Source organism: Kogia breviceps, chromosome 8, assembly GCF_026419965.1.
Source record: "Kogia breviceps isolate mKogBre1 chromosome 8, mKogBre1 haplotype 1, whole genome shotgun sequence".
In the NCBI taxonomy this organism is placed as follows: Eukaryota; Metazoa; Chordata; class Mammalia; order Artiodactyla; family Physeteridae; genus Kogia; species Kogia breviceps.
Window position 1 is genome coordinate 93,060,201 of NC_081317.1, and position 12,704 is coordinate 93,072,904.

Here is a 12,704-nt window from a genome sequence, read left to right on the forward strand (position 1 = left end):
CACTGTTCCTAGAAACAAGAAGGTCTATTACGCCAAGCACTTCACATCTTCACACTCATGAACTCCGTAATTCTCTTGAAATAGTAATATCCAAAGAACCTCCTAGCATTATCTCCTTTGTCAACATAAGGCTTTGTAGGCATCTATGATTATTTGTTTAGAATAAATTTGTAAAGTTCTCCCCTGTCCCTCCCTTGTCCTTCTTTTAAGGCTCCATGCAGAGCTCCTTCATTCAGCAGGCCTTTTCTTGCTGCTCTGGCTTGCCTGGCTGCTCCTCTTTGGACAGTCTTCTTGCCAGCATGTCCCAACACTTCAGAATGGAGCTGCTAAAAGGAAATATTAAGATCCATTTCTCATTCCCCAGATGAGGAGATTGAAGCCCCAAGAAGGGAAACAACTTGCCCAGGATCTCACAAAGAATTATTGCTGCTCTTAAGACTAGAACCCAAATCCTCCTCAACCAGCCTGGCGGTGTTTCCACAGTCATATGCGAGTCCTTCATTATGTTGAGCCAAGCTTGCCTCTCAACAACTTCCATGTAGTAATTAATCAAGAAATGGCAAGATGTGTGTCTTCTAAATCTGGGAAAAACACCAAAAGAACTCAGTACATTTTAATGTAATTTTTATCTGCCTAGGTCTGAGGATAAAGGTCTCCATCCCCGAACAGCTGAAGAGGAAGGAAGCAGTCAACAGACACTCTTGGAGAAATAACAGTTCACAGGGTTTTATTTAACTGTCCCCTTTTATTTAATTTCTATCTGTGAGACCTCTGAAATCTGAAGAGCCCTGAAAAAGCCATAGAATACACCCACTGTCCTCCTGGAAGGATTCCAGTAAAAACAGCTTCTAATTAAATAAACGAGCTCTGCCATGTTTGCTTCAGATAACAGAATAACGCTTCCATGACAAGCATGTTTGACTGCAGTCAGTTTATTACTTGTTAAATAATCATTGAGCCTCGCTGTTCCTATCCATCTTACAACCTTTCACTAACTGAACACAGAAGAATTGTAAAACAAATAAACAAACAAACAAACTAATCATAATAAGAAAAAAATGGCAATGCTTAGGGAAACTGGAATGTCTGTAATGAAATCCATTAAGAAAGGAAGCAAAATGACTCATTCAGGAACTGGGTAGTAACTCATTCAATCTAATTTCTTAAACTCCTGAACTCCTGGGCCCCAAACACTTCCCGGACCATATGTCCTCCTGAGCGCCACCCCATGCAGACACACACACACACACACACACACACACACACACACACACACACACACACACACACACATCCCTATGCCCCTGCTGCCATTGTCTTCTCAATGGTCTCAGACACGGCACACACTTCCAAGCCTCTGTGCCTTAGAGCACATTAGGCTCCAGGCTGCAACACTGATTGCTATTTCCCCACCTATCAAAATCCTTTCCAGCCTTCAGGGCCTAACACCAGCTTTCCTGAGGATTTCTCAGGGATGACGCTCCCACCCTACTTGTGTGTGATCCCTTTTTCGGAGAGGCCATGGAAATCCAGCCTCTCTGGAAGGGGCTCTGGCTCCTGAAGTGTGACCAGAGTCACATGGACCCTCCCCCCATACTTATAATTTTTTTTTTTTAGCATAAGTATGTCCCATGGAATAGTTGGGGTCTCCTTAGGATCCTAAAAAGATTCTTCATTACTTATCTGAGATTCAGATTTAGCTGGGTGCCCTGTGTTTTACCTGGCAACCCTACTCAGGCGGCACGCCTGTAGCAGTGGTTCCTATTGGAGGACATTTGCAGGTCTCCCTGGTCTGGGCATAGCCCAGGCTACATGCAGCTTGCTGAATGATGGCTCACCTCCGCCTTGATCCCTGCCATTTAGTAAAACAAATGAGTATAAATTGTACATAAAATTGAGTCTCCTCGAACATGTGTGTGACTTTTAAACTACTGTAGAAATTTTTTTAAAATAACAGCAATAGTAATAATAATAATTATATCTATACTGCCAGGCACACTTTCAAGTGTTTTACAGATGCATGTTCATCTTCATAACAACCTTATGAGGTAGGCAACATTATTGTCTCTGTTATACAGTTGGTCCTCCATGTCTATGGGTTCTGTATCCACAGATAAGGAGGACTGACTGCTACACCATTTTACATAAGGGATTTGAGCATCAGTGGATTTTGGTATCCTGGAACCAAGTCCCCCATGGATACTGAGAAAAGACTGTACAAATGAAGAAACTGAGGCACTGAACACTTAAATAATTTGCCCAGTGGACAGGTAGGTGGCTTGTAGTCGGTAAGTGGCAGAGCTGGGATTGAATTCCCACAGTCTGGCTTCAGAGCCTGCCTTCTCAACCATTCTCTTCTACTGCATCTTTGATAGCCAGCACTAACACACTACTCACAGCCCCTCCCAGCTGACTGTAACATATCAGTGTGCTGTGACCTTACACTTGTGAGCAGCCACCTACAGAATCAATTCCAAATTCATTTTCTGGGAGTCATGACGTTTTGTAAGCTGATGCAGCTTACTTTTACACACCCAACTCTGGATATTCCCCTTCCCCACGTATGCTCCAGTGAACCTCCCTGTGGGAGAAGAGGCCCTCCTGTCTAGTGCTAGCATTTCACGTGGTCTCTGGAAGGAATGAACAGAAACTCAGAAATCTTGCCTTTTACTGCTCCTGCTTTGGCACACACTCTGTGACAACAGAGTAATACATTATTTCTCTCAATCCATTCTTTCTTCTCCAAAAGGAAAATTCCTACTCATTTCTCAAGATTTAACTCAAATGTCACCTCCTCTGTGAAGGTTCCCCCAATTTTCCCTGGTTGAGTCAGTCCTCCCTGCTTCTGTGCTCCTTTGGTACTTGGATCAGGCTTAACCCCTGGTCTCTGGATTCCCAAATCAGATCTCCTTCTGCTGACTCGACTCTATGTCAATGAAATGTTTCTCTGGAACAGAGCTTCTCCACCTTGACTGAGGCTCTGAATCAGCCAGGGAGCTTGCTAATACACAAATACTGGGTTCCCACTCCCCAGAATTCTGATTTGGCATGTTGGCTGTAGGATCCAGACACCAATATTAAAAGAGAAGTCCACGGATAGCTCTGAGCCACAGTGATGAGCCATGGTTCAGAGCCAGGATTCTGAGTAGAAGTGACACTCTACATAAGCGTGCTGCAGTTGAGCTCCATTCTTGATACCTAGTGAATACACTCCTCTCTGTTGGCTGTGCCTTTAAGGGTGGTTATGACTGAGAGCCTGAAAGAGCTTTGGGGAGAGCCCTTAAGGTCACTTCCAATCCAACTTTCTATTATTCTGATGACATTTTTTGACATGAGATTCAATTTCATGCACCCAAAGGAGCACCCCCTACTACAGTGATATCAAGGAAAAGGGAAAGGTGCCTATTTTAGAAGTTGTTTAGAGGAGAAAGACTTTAGAATTCTCTAGTATAAACCCAGGTGGGGAAATTAAGGCTCAGAAAGTGAAGGAAGCCGCCCGAGTTTCTGGTTTTCCTGCCCCTACCCCTTGTGCCCTCACATACCATGTCCACCTCACCCAATGCCAAGTCCCTAGGGTGGCATTCACCTTCATTTGAAAGTGAAAAGATAAAGGGCTTGACCCACGCACAGTTTATATCCAAGCAAAGAAATTAAACTCTGGTTATCCAGTAAAACATAATTTTAAATGATACCCAGCCTCATAAAAGACACACACACACACACACACACACACACACACACACACACACACACACACCAAGAAACATCACACAATTCAACAAAACCCTCTACCGTAGTACTATTCAAACCAGTGTAAAGCAGCTGCATTTTTAAAAAATTAAAATTGAATTCTGAGGCATATCCAAGAGATAAAATTCAAAAAAAAGCCAATATATCATGATTGAGTATGCATGACCACAACCCGTAATCTCTGCCATTCTCTGCAGTGTAAACAAACCTGCTGATTGTTGATGGTATTGCTGAAAACATCACTAATCAAACCTTAAATACCAAATACATTTAAGCAAATAACACTCCAGTTACAGTCATTCTAGCTAATCGTGAAGGAAATCCAAATTGGAGACCAGTTTGAAAATGGCCAGAGCTATCCTGTAGCTGTGCATTAATTGACCAACATCCTAGAGGCAGTGCTTTCTCTTAAGTACAGGAGGCCTGAAACACAAAAGGAAATAAGGAAGAAGTCCAGGAGGCAAGCGCTAATGCAATTTCAAACTGGAATTACATCAGCAGCTTTAAACAGATGGCAGAATGGGAATAAATGTGTTAGCTCCTTTCTCTTACTTGGGCTTTCATTGTTTATATCATTAAAAATAAGGAGAGTTTAAAATAACATATATCGTCATGTAGCGACTCACAGAGACACGCAAAACCAGTTTGAAGGAAAGACTGAATTTGGTCACACTCCTGGTTGTTTTGAAAATAACTGGGTGAGTTCAATTAAGTAACCCGCTGGCTATTTACAAAAGAGGTTAAAACCTTTAAAGGCATACTGATTATGATCGAGCTGGTCACCAAAAACTCCGGATAATCCAGAGATCAGTTTAAGAACATTTCTCCTGTGTGTGAGAAGGTGTTGGTGGGTTATGGAATCTTACACTCCCAAAGTTCAATAGACTTAATTGATTATCTAGTCCACAGATAGCAAAGAAATGCATGAGTGTCAGCATTTTCTGTTCCCAGACCTCAACAGACAGCACGAACCTATTCTGGAATCATTCCTGCTACCAGAGGTTTAGTCTTAGAGTTCTTCTCTAGACAGCCCATGCTGCTTGCTCACGACAGACTGGGTATATGGGAGCCTTTTCCCCTTCCCTGATCTCATCCAACTCATTTATTTTTCAGATGAAGAGACGGAGGCCCAAGGAGAATAAAGTGTCCAGTAATACCGATCATAATATTTTGCTCTTATAAATGTTTACTAAATGCTCGATAAATATTTATTTACTGTGTGCCTGGCACTGTGCTAAGCACCTTGCGTGAGTCATCCCATTTGACCTCACAACAATCTTAAAGAGGCAATTTTTGTTCCTGTTTTAAAAATGAGGAAACAGAGTCAGGTCAAATACTGCTCTCCTTGTCGGGATGTTGGAGTAGGTGCACATGAAATCCCTTTCTCGTCTTTGAATTCATAGGAAAGCTAATACAATACGTGAAATGCTTAAAATATACTGGAAATAAAGAGAATACCTTTGTGGGTCAGGAGGAAAGAGAAAACCTATTTATCTAGTTAGTAATACTTAGGAATTGAAGTGGGGCCATGGGAACAGGGACTGGACATGAGCTCCCTCCAAATAACTGGGAGCTCTAAAGTATGTCAGAGCTTGCATTCTAAGCTACATACATCCACCTCTATCAAAAAGTTTCCTATGAAGTTAGGAAAGTGCCACAGAGGGGAGTGAATTTGTGCTACACTGAGACCTACCAGCCACCATTTTTGCGAGGTGTGGACACACAACCCGCCTCAGAGGACCTGGGTTCATATCCCCATTCTTGTGAATGCAGCTTTCATTCTCTAGGGATAAAAAAAAAAGTTTCCTTGTCTTCAAAACAGAATATTAATGCTTCTACTGTGTACTCACAGCTTCTTAAAAAAAAGTTAGGTAGGCAGCCTCCAAGATGGTCCCCAACGATCCTCAGTGATGAGCACTCATGCCCTATAATAGTTCCCTTGCGCACTGAACAGGGCTGACTTGGTAACCATAGAGCATCAGAATAATCATGGTGTATGTCTTCTGAGGCTTGATCATAGAAGGTATGATCAAGCCTCAGAACACATTTTGAGGCCTGTCTTTTCCTTGTTCTCTCTTGTATCGCTCCCTCTGGGGGAAGCCAGTGCCGCGCTGTGAGACACTCAAGCAGTGTTATGGAGAGGTCCATCGTGGCAAGGGACTGGGTCTTCATGCTGATAGCCAGCACCAACTCGCCATCCAAATGAGTAAGCCATCTTGAAAGCAGATCTTCCAGAGCAAGTCATGCCTTACCATCGATGACAGTAGCTCTAGCCAATATCTTAACAGCAACCCCATGAGAAACGACAAACTAGAACCACCCAGCTAAGCTTCTTCTGAGTTCCTGACCCAAAGACACTGTGAGATAATAAATGTTTGTTGTTTTAAGCCAGTAACTTTTGGGACTAATTTGTTAAACAGCATTAGAGAACTCATATCGATGCAAATAATAACTGTAAAGTGCTATCTCTTTATATATCTTAGGGAAAATTTTGATATCAACTGAAAATCTGAATTTCAGGTCACTGCATTTCTACTTTATTTTGTACAAGTCACTTGACCTTTCCCCTTGGTTTCTCCTGCAAGTGGGGAGTAGTGGAATTAATCCAGCACTGTAAGTCATTACTAACAGAAGATGTGAAATCTCAAGTCCCAGAAATGAAATGCAAAGGGCTGAAGCCAGCACTGTCTCCCCTACCCGTGGTACATGGAAATTAGGATTTGAGATGGTGTGCTCCAAGATGACACCCCTGAGACTCATTGCCTATATTAGCATCCAGACTGGTCAGCTTCTTGTTAACATTTCACCCTAAGCCTGCTGAATCACCTTGATGACTTTTGCATACACTAATTGAAGGCTTTACTTTAGGAGAGAAAATAATAGATACACATTTTTTTCACCTGCTTCAGGTATTACCAAAAAAACTTTATGACACTATGTCAATATTTCACATAATTAGTCATATCAAACAAGCTAATATGCGTCTTATTTCTTGTTGGTTTTTATCATTCCTTTCCTTCAAAATCAGACATGGATATATAATTCTTTGTTAGAGCTAACAGTTTAATAAAATTAATTGCTTTCATAGTCATTTGGGAAAAATTATTTTGAATTATCATTCTTTTTTAAGGGTTAAGAGCTTTTCAAACCCCTTCATCCTTGGGTCAGAATGAGATTTTTTAAAAACCACATTGGGACCCCAAATATTAGCTGGTTATTTAAATCATGATATTTCTCCAAATTTGTATGTGTGTGTTTATCCAAATATCTCAGTGTGAATTGTATGGATGGATTTGTTGGGGCTTTTTAAAAAAAAGAATTATCTTGTGGCATGAAAACATTTTCTAGGTGATATATTACTTGGGAACTTGTCCTAAGGCTAAGAAACTAGTAGTGTTACAGTTAAAAAATATTTTTGTATTTTTAGTGTGTCTAAAATAGCAAATCCTAATTATTCTTACCTATTGCCTTAATTATGTACAATTAAAGATTTTCTTCAGTTTATTTCTCACATACATATTAATACTGGAGCCTGCCCCCCAAACATTTTCACCCAGGCCCAAATGGGCAGCAGATAACATAACATCATAACATCATAACATCATAACATCAGCTCAAAGCTTCCTGAAGTTCCAGGGCATTAGGCTCTAGTCTGATTCTGTCCCTTGGTAGTTGTGGGAGCTTATCCAATTACTCGAATTCTTCAGGACTCAGTGTCCTGTCTATAAAATACAGTGCCTGGTGGATGGACTCTAGAGTCCTTCGGTTCTTCCTTCCAGGCCTAATTTTCCAGGCTTCTAGTGAAGCATTGCAGACTCGTCTGGTGATAGTGACGAAAGTACTCTGCTTCCCGATACGAAAACAGATAGACTTACATCACCTCTGACCTGTTAAAGCCCCCAAAAGGCGCATTTCACCTCGTTGGTCTTCAAACAGATGGAGAGTTACCATTCCCATTTTACTACGGAGAGTAGGAACAAAGTATGTAAGGTCTCTCTAACCACGAGAGATTTGAGGCCTGCCTGGGTAGCTTTCTCTGAATGGGTCAATATTTTAAAATTAATTTTGTTTTCTGATTAAGCAGTAACAGTAAAAAAGCACAAATGACAAAAAAAGAATAACTAACATCTATGGTGTGCTTGCTCTGTGATGACACTGTTCTAAAACCTTATCTATGTTAAATCATGTCAGTCTTACAGTAAGCTTCTGAACTAGGCATTATTATTCTCCTTATGTTAGAAATGAGAAAACTGAGGCATGGAGAGGTTAACAACTGGCCTGAAGGCATATAGCCCATTGGTGGCAGAGGTGGGATATAAAACTGGGTACCTTGTATCCTCAATCCCTCGCTATACATATGAAAAGATATAAATCTTACAAATGATCAGTAAAATGAAAATAAATGACATACTATTTTTTAATCCATCAAGGTAGCAAAAAGTTTAAAAATTTTTAAATTAGATAATATCCAAGGTAGAGAAGAATATGGGGTATTTTCATATACTTCTGGTAAGAGTATAAATTGGTACTGCAATATAAGTGCCTTAAAAAAAATCTTCCTGGAGTACCACCCACATATATGTGCAAGGTTACACAATATGATACTGTTCTAAAACAGCAAAAAATTAAAGTCACCTGGGTGGTAGGGGAAGCAAAAAAAGTTGCATCAGAATTTCTAGATATGGGGACTGGGCACTGGTTTGATTAAAGCCCCTTACATGATTCCAGTGCAGAACCACTGGACTAAATATGCTTCAGTCTCTATTTGATGGAATAGTTTTTTTTTTTTTTTTTAATGAGGTAGATTTATATGTAACTGACAAGGAAAGAAAATTGCAGAATATGTATTATATGATGCCATCCATGTAGAAACAAAACAATAATTTGTATTTCTATGTACATACTGTTTAAATATATTGAAAAAAATCCAGAAAGAGGCATGCCAAAGTGATGTGATTACCTTAGGGAATTTAGGGATGGTGGTCAAAAAGGATTTTAGCTTTAATAGCAATGATTTTAATATCTTACAAGTAGATTTAAAAAATAAATTTTAAAGTATTTATAGATGTTAAAAAAAATGAGTACAATAAACCATACAAAAATAGAAAAGAAAAAACCGAAATCATAATCCAACCAGCTAGAAAAAGCCATTAAAATTTTTTTGGTCTATTCCTTCCTGTCTTTCGTCTATACTGGCGTATATATTTATTTTAATCTTTTTCCTCCCTTTTTACACAAAATGGGAATTATTACATGATGCCTTTTCCCTTAAAAGTTTGCAAAGATTTTCTCCATGGAAGCTCCTGAAGCTCATGCACCAATCCCTGACAGTTCTGCCCTCCCATGAGAGTCTGGCTGGGGATGGGGTCTAGGGTGTGGACCAGGGGTGGGAGTGGCGGCTATCATATCACATGGGCCACCACTTATGGGGGTTTTCAGGGTTCCCCCAACCCTGCCACAGGGCCTGGCATTCCTGATAAAGGATTTAAAGTTTTGGTGAATGGAAACTCCCTTTTAGCATATGAATTTGTTACTTGACTTTCAGACACACTTTCAATCTGTTTGAAAGTAGGAGGTCATCTGTAATTGACTTCATCCCAAGAAATGGAACCAAACTATGGAAAAGGAGAGGAATCAGGTCACATGGTTCAAAAGGGAGGCATCTGACAATTCTAACCCTTGAGTGGATTCGACAGTGTCTTCCAGTCTGCATGCCTACATTATGACCCAATTGGTGGTGTTGCAAAGTATCTGTTCTCATGGTTTATTCAACTCTACAGGTTTATGAAGCACTGACACTGGGTTGGGCACTGGATGGAAATAACACATTAAGGATTTGGTTGCTGGTCTGTGGGCTCTTGTGGTGCAGAAAGGAAGACACATATAAATGTAGAGCCTCAATTCAAGGCAGGCTATGATGCACTGTAACTAGCAGAGCCCTAACCAATCTGTCAAATTTGGGTGTAATAATGGGGACAATAGGATGAAATTCTGCTATCCCTAAATCCATATTCATGGGGGGAGGGGAAGTAGTTTTCCTACATCTCTTGCATTGGTTCATTCTTGAACCCATAAACTTGAAGTCACAACCCTACTATGGCTAGAATGCCATCCCTGTGTTGGCATCCCCATTTTGGCTGCCTAGAGAAGTATAGCTGCATTTCAACTCTGATTCAGGGGCAGCTAACATTAAATACACATAATCTGTTAATACCTGGGAGGTAGTGTGAGCTTGAATCTTTCTGGCTCCACTTCCTTATCTGTAAAATGAGGATCTTTCTCTTTTTTTACATCTCTCTCGTTTACGTCTTACCCACACACTTGAGAATCAAATGAGTTAATGGATGTGAAGGCAGGCTCCATATTTTAGACAGCTATAGAAATGTAAGGCCATTATATAGATTTTTATCAGACTGCAGGTTTATCGAATGTTATTTCATCCTTGGAGACCCTTGCTTTTATTTGAAATGCAGTATTCATCTCATCGTTTTTTTGTGAGACTAATCTTTTTTTTTTTTTTTTTTTTTTTTTTTGCGGTATGCGGGCCTCTCACTGTTGTGGCCTCTCCCATTGCGGAGCACAGGCTGCGGACGCGCAGGCTCAGCGGCCATGGCTCACGGGCCCAGCTGCTCCGCGGCACGTGGGATCTTCCCGGACCAGGGCACGAACCCGTGTCCCCTGCATCGGCAGGCGGATTCTCAACCACTGCGCCACCAGGGAAGCCCGAGACTAATCTTTTTATCCAATGTCTTCAGTCTGTTTGCTAGAAAGCTGTCTAGGTGACAATGTTGATATTCAAAAGCCAATCTGAAAACACTTGCCATCTAAGAAGTGTCAAAAGTCACAAATGTGTGTCTTTTTAAAAAACTGACTTTATCAACTGTTTTACAACTCTGGCGAAAATATTATATGTTTTAGGTGTATGTCTGCTCTGAATATTTCTGGCATTCTTCATGGGCTTGAATGTGGTTCCTGATTTATTCCTTTTAAATAACCTGGTGATCCCAGGGGGGATATCACAATCTATAAGTATCACTATTTACAATGAGATGGATTTTCCTACCTTGCTAATTGCAGTATTAATTTTCATTTACAAGTTGGTAATTCCTAGCATCAATCCTTTCCCTGTTGGTGGGGTAGGGCCATTGTTTTCAGAGAAAACCCCAGGAACATCTTTTCTACTCTAATCTCCAGTTGTGCTACACAAAACAGAAAACAAGAGGAACAAAGGATAAGATAATTTCCTTGATGGTAGACTAAAGCAGGCAGAAATTTTTCAGGTTTCTTAACACGCTTTCCACTCAGAACCACACCGCTCTGGGTTTCATCAGCATCTCAGAATCATTTTCATCATTCTTCCTGCCTCATCCTAACCAAATCTCATTCCCACACCATGTATGAAAGTATTATCATCATTATCGCAAGATTTCTATTCCCATTCCACTCCCCTCTTGCATATTGCATCCCATCGCCAGGTATGAGAAGAAAATCATGAAGTAAAAGCATTTCCCCACATGCTCTGTTTCTCTGCTTTGAACCCTCAGTCCCAGCTGCCGGCAGGAGCACCTCAAGGGCTTTCAGAAATTCAATCAGTTCCCAGATAGGAGCGTAAGATATTACGTTTCACACTGTTTTCCTCTATGATTTGGATTTTCCACTTTTTGAGTAACGTCTAGTAATTTTGCTTCTAATGGGACAAAGGAGGAGCAAGAAATATGGAGGTGCTTCTAAGGCTAGAGCTCGGGAATTTAGGAATCCCCACAAAAAAGGCTGAGCCTTTCTCTTCTTCTTTTATTATTGGTTTCAGGAAAATGGAGATCAGCAGATCATCAAGATCTGGAAAGCAGCAGAGACAAGAAGTCAAAGGAGGGTATCTGAAGCTGAGCTGGACCAGCAAGGACGCAGACCCAGTAGCCATGCTGGGGTGAGTGAGCAGCCTTGGCTAAAGGGCATGAAGCACAGCCAGTCCTTGGAACTTTGGGTTTCTCACAACGCTTCATCTCTGTGTCATAGTTTTAAAACAGAGAATGATCTAGTCTTTTTTTTTCTCTTCTTGATTGGAAACCTGCAGCTTTTAAGAAATAGGAATTGTAGATGTAAATAGAACTAGAAAGTGACCTGTCAGAAAGCTGGAACAGGAGGACTGAGGGCCGAGGGATATTTCTGTGAACAGAAAGAAACTAATGAAGGACTTGGTGTATCTGGACGTGTTGAGAGGAATTTTACAGCTTGGTCTGAGAGCTCAGGGAAAAATGAATAATAGGTACACAGAAAACTAAGCAAATGAAAAAAAAAGAGGGCTTTATTCACTCTAAGAAAACAATGTACAAGAAAGAAAATGAAACTATAGTACACTACATAGTTCTGCTGTATGTAATACTTATAGGATCATGATGTCATAAACACCGTATGTGAGGAAGAGAGGTAAGTTGAATTTTCCTTAGTAGGAATTTAATAAATGGTGGTTAAAATGTAAAAATCAGGAAATAGAACTATATACGTGTTATTTACAAACGTGGAGCAGAGAGTGGTATGGACCTATATACACTACCAAATGTAAAGTAGATAGCTAGTAGGAAGCAGCCGCATAGCACAGGGAGATCAGCTCGGTGCTCTGTGACCACCTAGAGGCGTGGGATAGGGAGGATGGGAGGGAGACGCAAGAGGGAGGAGATATGGGGATATATGTATATGTATAGCTGATTCACTTTGTTATAAAGCAGAAACTAACACACCATTGTAAAGCAATTATACTCCAATAAAGGTGTTAAAAAAAAAATGCCTCGGAGACCTTCAGGATGGCAGAGGAGTAAGACGTGGAGACCACCTTCCTCCCCACAAATACATTTAAAAAAACCACTATAATAATTCAAAGTGCTTACTACTTGAGAGCAGCCCTTTGGAGTGGAGCAGGGGACTGCAATTTCTCACGGCAAAGCCAACTGTTCAATTTT

The 12,704-nt window shown here is 40.7% G+C and overlaps 1 long non-coding RNA gene across 1 annotated transcript in view; it reads right to left on the reverse strand.

The window, feature by feature from the left end:
• Positions 1–12,704, reverse strand: part of LOC131760910 (uncharacterized) — a 562,803-nt gene that overhangs the window by 169,850 nt on the left and 380,249 nt on the right. The window lies entirely within an intron of this gene.